Below are 14,520 nucleotides of genomic sequence, written 5' to 3' on the forward strand. Positions count from 1 at the left end.
TGATTCTCCCACACCGCTGTTCCCCAACGCGCCGCCTTTCCCGTCAGGAGGGATAACACAAATCCCACTTTACTCTCCTCCGTGATGTAAGTCTGGGGCTGAAGAAAGAAATGGAGAGAGCATTGAGATAGAAATGGTCTACAACATTCTGGATCACCTGCATACTTCTCGGGCGTAGAAAGTCTTGGTTCCTGACGGGACGCGCTCGCGGGTGGTGTAGGAGGAACAGACGGTGCGGGTGGCGCAGTGGGTAGCGTCAGCTGTTGGATCGCCTGGGTGAGCTCGGACACTTTGTCTGTCATATCCTTCATTCCCCGGCTCAGTTCCTCAATCCGACTGTCCTGGGTGGTGAAACGATGTATGGCAGCGGAGATAAACTCTTCAAACCGAGCCGGGGAACCTTTACCTGCTGCTTCCATGGTGGCCAGATGATTCTGTGATGACTGGTTTGAAAAATCAGGAAGCAAATGCAAGATAAATGAAAACAGGTTTATTAAACAGATGACTCAGATGATATGACAGATGACACAGATGATATGGTGGTAAGTTGGACCAGACAAAGGCTGCGGTGACGAATCCAAGTGCTTGTGAATGAAGTTAGACTGACGGATGAAACCGGATACACAGACAGGCAGAACTTCCACAGCGAAGACGAGACCACAGGAACACACGACACGATAACACGGGTAGACAACGTAGTATAATCATCTGGCAGTGAGAGGAGAGAATGAGTGAGTATATATGCCGTATGGGTAACTACCACCAGCTGGAGCAAAGCAATCACGCACACCTGCACTCACTCAGATCATTAGCGATCAGACACGCACACACACACTTCAATCATACAGACAGACACAACACAGAAAGTCACGGTGGACTTATCCTACCGTGACAAGTTCACTGTATGTATTTGTTCATGTTTTATACAGGAATAAGTCTGAAGCACACCATAAAACCGTTATATCCATTCATACAGGACTAGTAGTATGTATAGCTGTATATTTTACAGATATACACCCAGGTATCGGATCGGTACTCGGTATCGGCCGATACCCTGAGCCCAGGTATCGGAATCGGTATCGGGAAGAGAAAAATGGTATCGGAACATCTCTACTTGTAACCGGCTGATTCACGCGACTCGAGATTCTCATGAGACTGGTTAGTGGATCTATAGAGCGACTGAAGTCTCCTCAAAAGCAAATCCAAAACAAAACCCTTTCTGAAATAACATGCTTATAGGTTTTAGGTTTGGTGTGTATGGTCGACCATTAAAAAAATAAGCCTAATAACAATATCATAATAATATAGAGAAAATATAGAAAAAACTGTGTCCTGCTTATGTAGCCCCCAGAGCCGGAGAGACCGTTCGCGCAGATCAGCCGGTTACGGATCAGCCGGCGGATCAGCTGGTTACGGATCAGCCGGTTACGGATCGGCCGGTTACGGATCAGCCGGTTACGAGTTGAGAGATTCTCGAGTCAGAGCAGATTCGCATGTCTCTCGAGTCCGCATTGTTTCTGGCTCTGAGTGGGAATCTCGGGTCAGTTACCGGCTCGCGTGGATCCACAGGTCTCTCGAGTTTGCAATGTTTCCGGCTCTGAGTGAGAATCTCGGGTCAGTTCTCGCGCAGATCAGCCAGTTACGAGTGGATCTGTAGTGCGAGCGAAGTCTCATCAATAATGTTGACAGAGGTTTGTGTGTGTGGTGGCGCTGTTTATGGTTTTTCATTGAATTGTAGTAGGACTCAACTGATCTGGGTTAATGACACTAGAGACTCGCGACTCATGAGTTAATTTAAAGATCCGGGTTAAAGATCCGAGTGAGTCTCGACTCAAACAGGTCTACTCAGCACAAACTTGACATGGAAATGAGCGGTAGTTTTGATATAATTTTTTTTTAGGGCGCTTGTGCGCCCTCACAGAGATTGCGCCCTGGGCGTTCGCCCACATTGCCCATAGCAAAAACCGGCCCTGGTCATAGATGTTACATTATTAGTCCAATTCGATGGTGTGTTAACACAGCAAAGAATTAAGTGTTCAACCTTCAATCTAAAATGATTTTTCACATAATGTATTGACAGTACGAATCTTATTGTGATGTTATGATGTAAGATTATGATAGCTACACTGTACAGCACCAAACTCTACTCTATTAGTAAGTGTCTGAAAATGATCATTTGCGTTATGTTATATTGGAGTACAATACCTCTTGATGTGCATTATATCGTCCGTGGGAAGACGCACTGATTACAGTCTACACACTAATCTAGTGATCAATATAATAGCATAAGATTTTTGAAGGGTTATGAATAAAAACAACTCACCTGTCACGTAAAACACAAGCATGATCATCATCTCTGTCTAGTTAAAGGTTGTCGCGAAGCTCTCTCAAACCAGATAAAGCAACACCGATATTGATCCTCATTCTTTCTCTCTTCTTGTACCAAACTCTTCTTGGGTCGTTTGGTTGGCCCGACACAACCAGCGGCAGATGGTAAAGAGTAATCATAGTCCATCAATAAGCGTGTAGCCCAACAGGCGCTATACACTAACGCATACTTCCACATTTGTCCACGATGCTGTTATCATGTGGTTTTTACGTCAGTAAAAGTGGTAACAAAGGGTAACGTGGATATTAACGTCATTGACAGGCGACTGCACTGCCCTGTATCACTGTTTAGAAAGGTAATTTTTCTAACGATTTACAAGTAGCTGAAAACATTATAGATATCAATAGTAATCAGCTGGACAATATATATATATATATATATATATATATATATATATATATATATATATATATATATATATATATATATATATATAATGCAATTATCTAATCAACCAATCACATGGCAGTTGCTTTAATGCATTTAGGGGTGTGGTCCTGGTCAAGTCAATCTCCTGAACTCCAAACTGAATGTCAGAATGGGAAAGAAAGGTGATTTAAGCAATTTTGAGCGTGACATGGTTGTTGGTGTCAGACAGGTCTGAGTATTTCACAATCTGCTCAGTTACTGGGATTTTCACGCACAACCATTTCTAGGGTTTACAAAGAATGATGTGAAAAGGGAAAAACATCTAATATGCGGCAGTCCTGTGGGCAAAAATGCCTTGTTGATGCTAGTGGTCAGAGGAGAATGGGCCGACTGATTCAAGCTGATAGAAGAGCAACTTTGACTGAAATAACCACTCGTTACAACCGAGGTATGCAGCAAAGCATTTGTGAAGCCACAACACGAACAACCTTGAGGCGGATGGGCTACAACAGCAGAAGACCCCACTGGGTACCACTCATCTCCACTACAAATAGGAAAAAGAGGCTACAATTTGCACAAGTCACCAAAATTGGACAGTTGAAGACTGGAAAAAATTTGCTTGGTCTGATGAGTCTCGATTTCTGTCAGAATTCTGTCAGAGTCAGAATTTGGCGTAAACAGAATGAGAACATGGATCCATCATGAATTGTTACCAATGTGCAGGCTGGTGGTGGTGGTGTAATGGTGTGGGGGATATTTTTCTTGGCACACTTTAGGCCCCTTAGTGCCAATTGGGCATTGTTTAAATGCCACGGCCTACCTGAGCATGTTTCTGAAGATGTCCATACCTTTATGACCACCATGTACCCATCCTCTGATGGCTTCTTCCAGCAGGATAATGCACCATGTCACAAAGCTTGAATTATTTCAAATTGGTTTCTTGAACATGACAATGAGTTCACTGTACTAAAATGGCCCCCACAGTCACCAGATCTCAACCAAATAGAGTTTCTTTGGGATGTGGTGAAACAGGATTTTCGTGCCCTGGATGTGCATCCCACAAATCTCCATCAAATGCAAGATGCTATCCTATCAATGTGAGCCAACATTTCTAAAGAATGCTTTCAGCACCTTGTTGAATCAATGCCACATAGAATTAAAGCCGTTCTGAAGGCGAAAGGGATATATAAAACACATATATACACTCGCCGGCCACTTTATTAGGTACTCCTGTCCAACTGCTCATTCACGCAAATTTCTTAACAGCCAATCACAATGCAGCAACTCAATGCATTTAGGCATGTAGACATGGTCAAGACGATCTGCTGCAGTTCAAACCGAGCGTCAGAATGGGCAAGAAAGGTGAATGGCATGGTTGTTGGTGCCAGACGGGCCGGTCTGAGTATTTCAGAAACTGCTGATCTACTGGGATTTTCACGCACAATCAACTCTAGGGTTTACAGAGAATGGTCAGAAAAATAAAAAATATCCAGTGAGCGGCAGTTCTGTGGGCAAAAATGCCTTGTTGATGATAGAGGTCAGAGGAGATTGGGCCGACTTATTCAAGCTGATAGAAGAGCAACTTTGACTGAAATAACCACTCATTACAACCGAGGTATGCGGCAAAGCATTTGTGAAGCCACAACACGCACAACCTTGAGGCGAATGGGCTACATCGATTTCTGCTGCGACTTTCGGATGTTAGGGTCAGAATTTGGCATCAACAACATGAAAGCATGGATCCATCCTGCCTTGTAACAATGGTTCAGGCTGGTGATGGTGGTGTAATGGTTTCTTGGCACTTTGGGCCCATTAGTACAAATTGAGCATTGTGTCAATGCCACAGCCTACCTGAGTATTGTTTCTTACCATGTCCGTCCCTTTATAACCATAGTGTACCCATCTTCTGATGGCTACTTCCAGCAGGATAATGCGGCATGTCATAAAACGTGAATCATCTCATACTGGTTTTTTGAACATGACAATGAGTTCACTGTACTGAAATGGCCTCCACAGTCACCAGATCTAGATCCAATTTATTTTTGGGATGTGATGAAACAATAGATTTGACCGTGTAACTGTGGCAGGGCTCAGCCGTGGTGCAAAGGCAGGCCAGGGCAGTGGAGCAGCAAAGGACCTCAGCTGTGGTACAGAGGCGGACCGTGACTGTGGAGCAGAAAGGGGCCTCGGCCGTGGTGCAGAGGCAGACAGGGGCAGTGGAGAAGCAAGGGGCCTTGGCCATGGCTCTCAGCCTCGTACCTAACCCCCCCCAAAAAAAAAAATACTTAGGGGCTTAAACCCTGAGGACCCTGTCCCGGGTACAAAATTTCGTATTTTGACTCAATATAAAATATTCTTTTGATCTTTAATGGTCCGTCATGGACCCCAGTAACACATATGAGATACTGTTTGAAAGCTTAGAGTCTCTACTTTCTGCAGATATGCATCACTTTGAGAAATCTTTTACTGTAAGAATGTTATTTACACTTAATTTACACTATCAGCCCCCCCATAATTTTTTATATGATTTAATATTCACATATTTCATATTTTTCAAATATGACAAAAATGGGCATGTCTTATATCAAATGAAAGCTCTCAGTCTCAGGAATAAGGCTACAGCGTTATTTTTGTCCTATTATCAACACATATCCAACAATAGTTGAATGAATAATAAGGTAAAAAATCATCTTTTGTAAACGTATGTGAAACTTGAGCGTGAACTGCCTCAGATAGCACAGATAGCCACAAATGATACACCATCTTTTCTGTTAGGTCCTGCTCTAAACAATGAGTCCATTCACAGCATTTTCTTATGTTGTGTGCATGAATAATCCCTTGCTATTTATTATATGTGCAAAACAAAAAAATAATATTTATATGAAAAATGTATTTTCGCACCCTTCAGTAAATTAAGAATATCTTTTGAATGCGACATGCTAAAGAGATCATTCTTTTTTGGGTGTTTACTGTCTGCTGCTGCTAACAACCAGAAGTCTGCAGTCTGCTAGAGAACACAGAACCAGAGTTATACACTATCAAAGACAGTGTTTACAACATAAAAAATAAAATTTGGTGTTTTATCATATGAAAAACAACATAAACAACAATATTTGTTACAAACAGCAGCTTTTTTTGTAACTTCAAAGGGTTTTCTTTAAAATGATATAAAGAAATTGCATTTATTCCACTGTATGTGGTTATGGGAGCACTTCAAATATTTTTAGGTGGAAATTAAATACAAAAAGGGTATTATTCCTCCCATCAGTTGGAGTAAAATAACTTTTGCATAGATTATGATAGAGAAAAAAATCCTTTTTCATCTGTAAGCTGACAATTGCTGGAATCAAACAAAACTATCTGCAGGGAGCTGAGGCACCCAGGGCCAAAGTTATACACTTTCAAATAAAAACTTTAGAAAAAAAACATCAAAAAGCGCCTATTTATTTTTGTGTTTATTAGAGGACTGACATCACATACAACCATGTTTAGCACTTTCAACAGTGTTTTATGTAATTTCAAAGGGTGTCCTGTAAAATGATACCAAACATTTGTATGTAAACCTCTGCATGTGAGTATGGGAAGCTTTTGAAATTGGGTAGGCCAAATCCAGGCGAAAATCCCCAAAATAGCTTCAGGGTGGAAGAAGTTAGGGGAACATCGGCATCAGGCGTAGGAGACCCCAGTAATCCATATGGCACTGGAAACCAAGGTTGCGCTGGTGGTGCTCTGGACCTGCAAACAGTGACAGAAGAGAAAGAGGCTGGAATAGCCAGGTTATCAAATGACAGGTCATTCAAGGCAGATAATATTTTGAGTTCAGGAACAGTCATTTTGGGCCAGGCAGACAGTTCATAGTGTTCATGAATGGCCATCATGGAACAGGCAGAGAGTTCAGGGTTGGCCATCTTGAGCAGGACAGGTAGTTCATAGTCAGCCATTTTGGGCAGGACAGAGTTCACAGTCATCCATCTTAGGCAGGACAACCTTTGGGTCCTGACATGAACTGGAGAGGAATCCATAAACATAATCCAGTGAACAGGACCAATAAACATGGAACAACGGTAAGGCTTGGTAATGAAAGTTACAGCTGACAATACTTCACCATGTGAATGAGAAAGCATGGTTATATACACAAAGAACAGGAAGTGAAAGCAGAAGCAGAGTAATGACTACTGACACATACAACTTAAACAGTAACACAATGGACATACCCATATACCTAAGTTACAACACATACCATTAGTGGGCACAAAATTGATGTGTCTTGAGCCATTGTTTCAGTTGGTTCTTAAAACTGGGGTATGTCGGACATTCTCTCACAATTTGAACTTTAGAAAATTTGCAAAGCTTAATAGATTATATTTCTGTAATACTAAGCAGTGATGACATGAAAGTGGTTTCATGTCTAAAATTTTTTAAAGCTACATTTAAATCAACATGATACATTCAAACTGACCAATCAGAAGACAACCTTTAACCCTCACTGTACTGTATAAACAACTCTTCTAATTGTCTTTGATCACTATCAGTAAGCACAGGAATGCAGATGGTACAGTACGAAAGAATGCAGATGGTGCAGTACAAAGGAATGCAGATTGTGCAGTACACAGGAATGCAGATGGTACAGGAGGGAAATGAGGGTTGTGTCAAGAGTAATAAATTCCTACATTTTTGTCTACTTACAAATCCCCCCTGGCAACGTGGGCCACATGAAAGGAGATTGTGTACAGATGTCATCTTTGGACTTCTTGCCCAAACCTGTTTTTGATAGGTCTTAAAAATGTCCTTCTCCTTTCAGCCCTGTGTAAAACGCTTCATTGAATGGGATTGCACTTTTATTAATCATCCAAATTTCCATCGATACCTCACACCTCCATAAAAACAGGTTCTAAATGGGGAGAAGACTTTTGTGATGGTGAAAATGTGAAACAAGCAGAGTTCTTGTGATTCAAGCCAAAGGCACAAAAACAAACAAAACAAAAGCATACATGTGACATTTGTAAGTCAGGTTCACGGTGGATACCGTGTTCTGTGTTTGATTGTGCTCACCTGGACTCATCTGTTAATTACCCATCATTGCTGTTATACCTGTCACTTATTTAGCCTGCCTATTTAAGCATGGGCTGAATCCGAAATCGCTAGTAGGTACTGAATTTCACTAAATACCTACTTAACGAGTGTTAAGACAGATATTATATTACACATTACTTTTTAGTGGACAAAAATAAGTAAAACAAGCAGACTGTAATTTAATATGTATTTTCAGATGACATGGGATTATATACACTTTAGTGAAGCAATTATGCTCTTTTATTTATGTCACACCCAGGGGCTGGCTGCTAATGGCTAAAGCCACGCCCCTTCTCAACTTCCACCAGGAGGAGGTCCCCAAAGCCAACCCAATGACCAAACAACACAAGAACAAGTAAGTATAAAATAATCTTTATTGAATAAATATCTCAAATATACTGGGGAAATGGGGAAAGGGGAATTTAAACTAAAATCTGGCTCTGCCCTCCAGATAGGCCTCAGCCGGGAGATGACGGGGAGCAAGGGGGCAACGGGGGTCCGGGGCGTGGGACTCAGGCTCCGGCCTGGATTTTAATACCCGTGGCGCGCTCCTTCTTCCTCCTGGAGGCAAAATCAAAAGCCAATGAGTGTGGGGGGCTACTATTCTGGCTGCGTACCTGAATCTCTCTGGTGGAGGCTTTCCCTCGTACTTGCACAGCTCTTGTCGTGGCACTCACTACTTTCCTCTATCTCTCCGCAGGTAGCCACTGGGACGGAAAGACAACAGTTAGTTGAACTTGGAATGGGGCTCACCTCTCGGCCGAACTCAGCGTACAGTAAGTACAAGTTTCCTCAACTCTCTCCTCAAATTATTCACTCTCTCTCCACTTCTCTCCACAGGTATCGACGGAGACACAAAAGCACAGTTACTCTGCGTTGGATGGCTCTCACCTCTTGGCTGGACTCGGCGTACCGTAAGTACAGGTTTTCTCGGTTTCTCCTCAGATTATTCACTCTCTCTCCTTTTCTCTCCACAGATGGCCCTCACCTCTTGGCTGGACTCGGCATACCGTAAGTACAGGTTTTCTCGGTTTCTCCTCAGATGATTCACTCTCTCTCCTTTTCTCTCCACAGGTATCAACTGGGGCACAAAAGCACAGTTAATTTGCTTTAAAGGGCTCTCACCTCTTGGCTGGACTCGGCATACTGTAAGTACAGGTTCTACTCGATCTCTCTCTCTTCAAAGTGTTCCTCACAGATCGACGGGTAGAGTGCGTGCTCCGCCCTTATGAATCGACGGCTTAGGAGGTTGATCTCTACAACTGGCAGCAGTGGCGGACGTACAGTACTTTGCGAGGCGTCTGATGGAGTAAGTAGTTTCTACTTTGCGTCAGGGGCGAACCCTCTCGACTTCTCGATGGTGGCAGAGGGGTGGGATATCTCAACGTCTCACTGGGCCGAGCGCTTCCCTCTCTTCGCTGCCGTCAGGCGTTCGAACTCTGGACAGGGGCGCCCCTTTGTAGAGGCCACGGGACGATGGAATTCCTTCACCTCTCTCTCTGCAATAACAATATTCATGCAAGCGAAAGTATCAATGGTAATGGCCCCAAATCGTACTCACACCTCTGCTGTTTCTTCAGCTCCTTACTGCCACACTTCACATCCGCCTGATGTCCAGACGGAAAAGATCGTCCCAAGGCACCGTGCTATTTCCAGAGATCTGAAGCATGTCACAACATATGCTGTACGGGGCTAGGCTAGGACCAGCAGCCTCTTTGTCCTTCCTCAACGAAGTGCGTGAAGGCGGGGGTTTATCTGACAGGACACACACAGCAATACACAGCAACCCACAGCAAATATACAACACCACGTCAAAATTAAAGGTGTTCACAGCACAAGGACTCACCCACCACGCTCAGTGTACTAAAAGGACGCCCGTCTTCCTTCACTTCGCTTGGTTCGGATCTGGCGATGAAATATGCGGCCCAGCTAGTGATGTCGTCGTCGTGACTGCTTCAATAAATATTCCTTCGGCTCACCCACCACGCTATGCTAGGGGTAGGGCCGCCCTCCTTCTCCTGGAGGAATCCAACATAAAGCCAGGTAAATATACAGGATGCTTTCAACTTTATCTTGGTACTCACATCAATGCCGTTTTCAATCCCCTCTTCCTTTGTCTCCGTTTGAATGTACTCCGTTCACTTCTCAACCTTTAAGGTTCGCGATGTCTTCCACAACCATACGGTTTCAGCCTAAGAGAGAGAGAGAGTTTAGACAGCCAACAGCAGCGCGCCAAACGGCCACAACACAGCGCTTCAACACACACCAAAAAGCTCTCCAAACTGTGAATAAACTTGGCCTTAAGTACACAGCAAAATCACCAGTGTTAAATTTTCAGGGATGGTGTTAAATACACAGTGTTGGTGCTGTTTTAACACTATCTGGTAATAAAATAACGCTCCCATTGCTAGGCCAGTGTTATATCCACGACAGTGTCAGTGTAAAACAAGGGTGTTATCAGATTTCACTCTGAGCAGTGTAAATCAGGCCACGCCTCCACATATCCTGTCAGGGATTTTACCGCCATTTTCTTTCACAGGAGGACTGAAGAGAGCAGGTAAATCAGTCTCATAATATTCACTTGTTTTGGCTAAATTAAACTGTTATTTCTCTGTCTGACTCTACGCAGCCATATGCCAAAAAAAATTAAATAAGGTATTTTTCCCATTTTATTTCCCCTTTATTCGTTATTTGGTTCAGTTTAATCAGAGCTACCTTGTGTTACGTTGTTCCCTTGTTAGTTTAGTATAAAGTTAAACTGCTAGCTAAACGTTTTAACCAAGAAGGGTAATATTAACAGGAGATAGAATTGAACCCTGATAAAACGCGACGTGCACTACAAATTGGAGGTATGAAATTTGTGTTTGTAAACCGCCATTAAATGAAAGCTCGTTTATTCACCATATGATGCTCGTTGTGAGGTAATCATATAGATACCGTGAGTTAACGAGGTCGTTTACATGCACGTGAGTGCACGGATATCGGTTAATTATTCTAATTACTGAAAAACACGGAGAAAACCACAACCGCGTCGTCATGTGTGGTTTTTCTAAGATGTATGCAAACAGGGGAAATATCGCCAAACCAACAATTAATTTTACCAAAACCTCACTATATATCATCATTTGTATGCATATATTGCTGGATTTGATTTACTTGTGTTGTAAGCTTTTCGTGGCGCTAGATGTCAGACAGATGCAAATGGCAAATACATACGAAAGTGTAAAACGTGTATGGCGAACGTTTTTTTTCTGTCATTATAGATGCTAGTTTGGTGAAAGTACACACTGAGTGCTTCAAATCATTCAGAAGAGATGCTGTTTTTATGTCAGTTTATTAAAGAAGACCTGACATGGATATGACTCCCAATGAGAAACGACTGCTAATACTTATATAAATTCATTACAGAAGGTAAGTTTATATATTAATACATATAAATCATTTTATTTGACATAATTGAACAGTTAACCAATCTTTTTGTTTTGTACATATTCTGATTATTAATCTGGCAAGAAACTCACATGACCTGCTGCCAACTTTAATAAAAATATATTATCTTCTCATACATCGTTTTGCTATTGATATCATATTAAATAGCAATCAAATTGATTACTATTTTGAAAATGTATAAATGAAGATTCATATTGTCTTGAGTGCTGTTTTTAATATAAAAAGAATGTTGAGTTTTCAGAGTCTTTATTGTCATTTTTGTGATAGGACCCTACCAGACTATATTTGAATACGGCATACCCATGAATTCTGGAACTGTTATTCCTTAACCCAGTTTGGAGGATAAGAGCTTACCAACTAGTTATGTGAGTTGAAAAGTTACATGTTATCAAAAGAAAAACAGATACTCTGTATGCCATCTTTATCAAGATTAGAAGAAACAACTCTTGGGAATTTAGAAGGCAAGGGTCATGTATCGGTGTACTATAACTTAATGGTCAAACACAGTACTTAATCAACATTGGACAAATTAAATGCTTGGAAAATTGATATAAAGGAAGATATAGATGAGGTAGATTGGAAATACGCATGTCTTAAAGCACAAACACAGACAATAAATACCAGGTTTAAATTACTTCAATATAAATGGTTAATGAGAACCTATATAACACCTGTTAAACTTCATCAAATGTCCTTTAATATTCCAGATGTGTGTTCTAAATGCTTGCATAACAAAGGTACATTATACCATTGCCTCTGGGAATGTCCAAAAATACAAAACTTCTGGAAGGAGGTTTTAACATGTATGTCCAATATGTTTAGCATTAAAATTCCTATGAATGTAAAACTTTGCATTCTTGGAATATATCCAGTGGACTTTATACAAACATCAAGACAGACTAACCTTATAGACTTTGGTCTGCTTCAAGCCAGAAGAGTTATTGCACTATGCTGGAAGAGTATGGACGCTCCATCCATGAAAATGTGGATTAAGGAGATATCAAATTGTATCGGACTGGAAAGGCTAACATATATCGCTAAATGTAAGAGGAATGACTTTGATCGGCTGTGGGAGCCATACATAAATATCATGTAAATTGGGACTGCAGACTATAGAAAGGAATTTTTTTTTTTTTTTTGACAATATAGTATATAAATTTGTTACAGACAATGTAATTATTATTATTATTATTTTTTCTTTATTAACGATTTATTTATTTTTTTTGTTTTTTGTTGTTGTTAGTTATTAATATTATTATTATTATTATTTATTATTTTTTTTTTTTAAGAAGTATTAATGGAAGATGTATATGTGAAGAGGTGTAAGCAAGTGTACTTGTTCTGGGGTTATAAAATGAGAAAATGACAATAAAACATATTGAAAAAAAAAAACTAGTTATGTGAGTACACGCAGTACATTAGTACTGTACACTGTCTCTAACATGATTTATTATACTGAGATGATTTAGATTCAAATAACGGTTAAAACGGCACCCTTTTTGGTATTTTCTTGACTCTTTTTGTCCTTGAAAATCTGCAGAAATATGCTGAGGCGATGTATTGCAAAATAGCCAACATACAACAATTAAAGGATAATTGCAGACTACATCCTGATGAAGATATGGACGACCCTCTGTCTGGTCAGTTTAAATATGGTAAGTGTACATGGGTTTGCTACTTTTACGGTTTTAAAGTTTAACTGTATACTCATGGGTTGTTTGTGTTTAAATTCTGTTTTGCTAGGACGGGACAGTTATGTGGCAGCTCTTCCCTGGCTCATTCACCTCTTGCCTTCATTTGTGAAAGGAAGAAAGACTGGAGAGGGTCAATGTGCAACTGAAGCTACTGATTGTGCTGTGTAAGTTTTTTGGTATTTTGTTCTAGTTATTTATTCAGCAGTTAGTTTGCTTGCATTGTTCACCCCATGTAAATGCATAACAGTTCATAAATACACATCAAATACACTTTTTTAAAACACTTAGGTGATGAGCATCAATCCATGCTTTGAGGGGGATGAATCAGCACAGCCCTGCCTGCTCTGCGTTGGGAACAAAAGTTGCATTCAGATTTTTTACATCATTCTGGACCAAAAAGCCATTCCCTGCATGATGAAGACCACTGATGCAGCCTTCCACTACATCATGAGTAAAACAACTACAGTACTAAATACCAGGTTGGAACGTATTTAAGAAAAATGAAAAGTCTTTTGAATTGAAATGTCTGTTTTGTTATGGAAAAATCTTTAGTATTGTGAAGGATAACATTTCTGCCTGCCAGTAAGGTAATTGCAGTGTATTTTAATGTTCAAGTTTTTAGTAGGGTGGCTAATTTTTTTTAACGCTCATTTGATTTATTAAAGTAATACGTGGTTTTTCATGTCACTGCGCTGTGGTATAAGATAACTTTCATTATTCCATACTGTATTGTGTTTCTAATTGTAGCTGAGGTATTTAAATAAGCAGTGTTAAATGCAAAGTGTTGTGTGTATCAATGTAAATATTAAAGGAATAGTCTACTCATTTTCAATATTAAAATATGTTATTACCTTAACTAAGAACTGTTGAATCATCCCTCTGTCATCTGTGTGTGTGCGCGTGGGCGCTGGAGCGCGCTGCGACGCTGCGATGGCGTTTGGCTTGGCCCCATTCATTCGATGGTGCCATTTGGAGATAAAGTTAGAAGTGACCAAACACATCAACGTTTTTCCTATTTAAGACGAGTAGTTATACGAGCAAGTTTGGTGGTACAAAATAAAACATAGCGCTTTTCTAAGCGGATTTAAAAGAGTAACTATATTTTATGGCGTGATAGCACTTTTGGGAGTACTTCGACTCGCCTGAAAAGTCCGCTCCCCTTCTCACTCTCATAATGGGAGAGGGAGGGGGTTACTGCGCCGAGTCGAAGTACTCCCAAAAGTGCTATTACGCCATAAAATATAGTTCCTCTTTTAAATGCGCTTAGAAAAGCGATACGTTTTATTTTGTACCACCAAACTTGCTCGTATAACTACTCGTCTTAAATAGGAAAAACGTTGATGTGTTTGGTCACTTCTAACTTTATCTCTAAATGGCAGCATTGAATGAATGGGGCTCAGCCAAATGCCATCGTAGCGTCGCAGCGCGCTCCAGCGCCCACGTGCACACACACAGATGACAGAGGGATGACTCAACAGCTCTCAGTTAAGGTAATAACATATTTTAATATTAAAAATGAGTAGACTATTCCTTTAAATGTGATGT

At 40.8% G+C, this 14,520-nt stretch overlaps 1 protein-coding gene and 1 long non-coding RNA gene across 3 annotated transcripts in view; one reads left to right on the forward strand and one right to left on the reverse strand.

Annotated features, from left to right (window-relative positions):
- The window catches only part of LOC129431122 (cation channel sperm-associated protein subunit gamma 1-like), a 325,761-nt gene that overhangs the window by 105,609 nt on the left and 205,632 nt on the right, over positions 1-14,520 (reverse strand). The gene's annotated exons all lie outside the window — the stretch shown is intronic.
- Positions 10,142-13,776, forward strand: LOC129416517 (uncharacterized). Of its 2 annotated transcripts, XR_012373052.1 has the most exons (6): positions 10,142-10,388; positions 11,095-11,242; positions 11,549-11,646; positions 12,822-12,936; positions 13,025-13,139; positions 13,264-13,776. It is a non-coding gene; the product is annotated as an uncharacterized lncRNA (long non-coding RNA). The 2 variants fall into 2 exon arrangements; XR_012373051.1 differs by having other exon boundaries at positions 10,142-11,242.

This window comes from Misgurnus anguillicaudatus, chromosome 13 (assembly GCF_027580225.2).
Source record: "Misgurnus anguillicaudatus chromosome 13, ASM2758022v2, whole genome shotgun sequence".
Taxonomy (NCBI): Eukaryota; Metazoa; Chordata; class Actinopteri; order Cypriniformes; family Cobitidae; genus Misgurnus; species Misgurnus anguillicaudatus.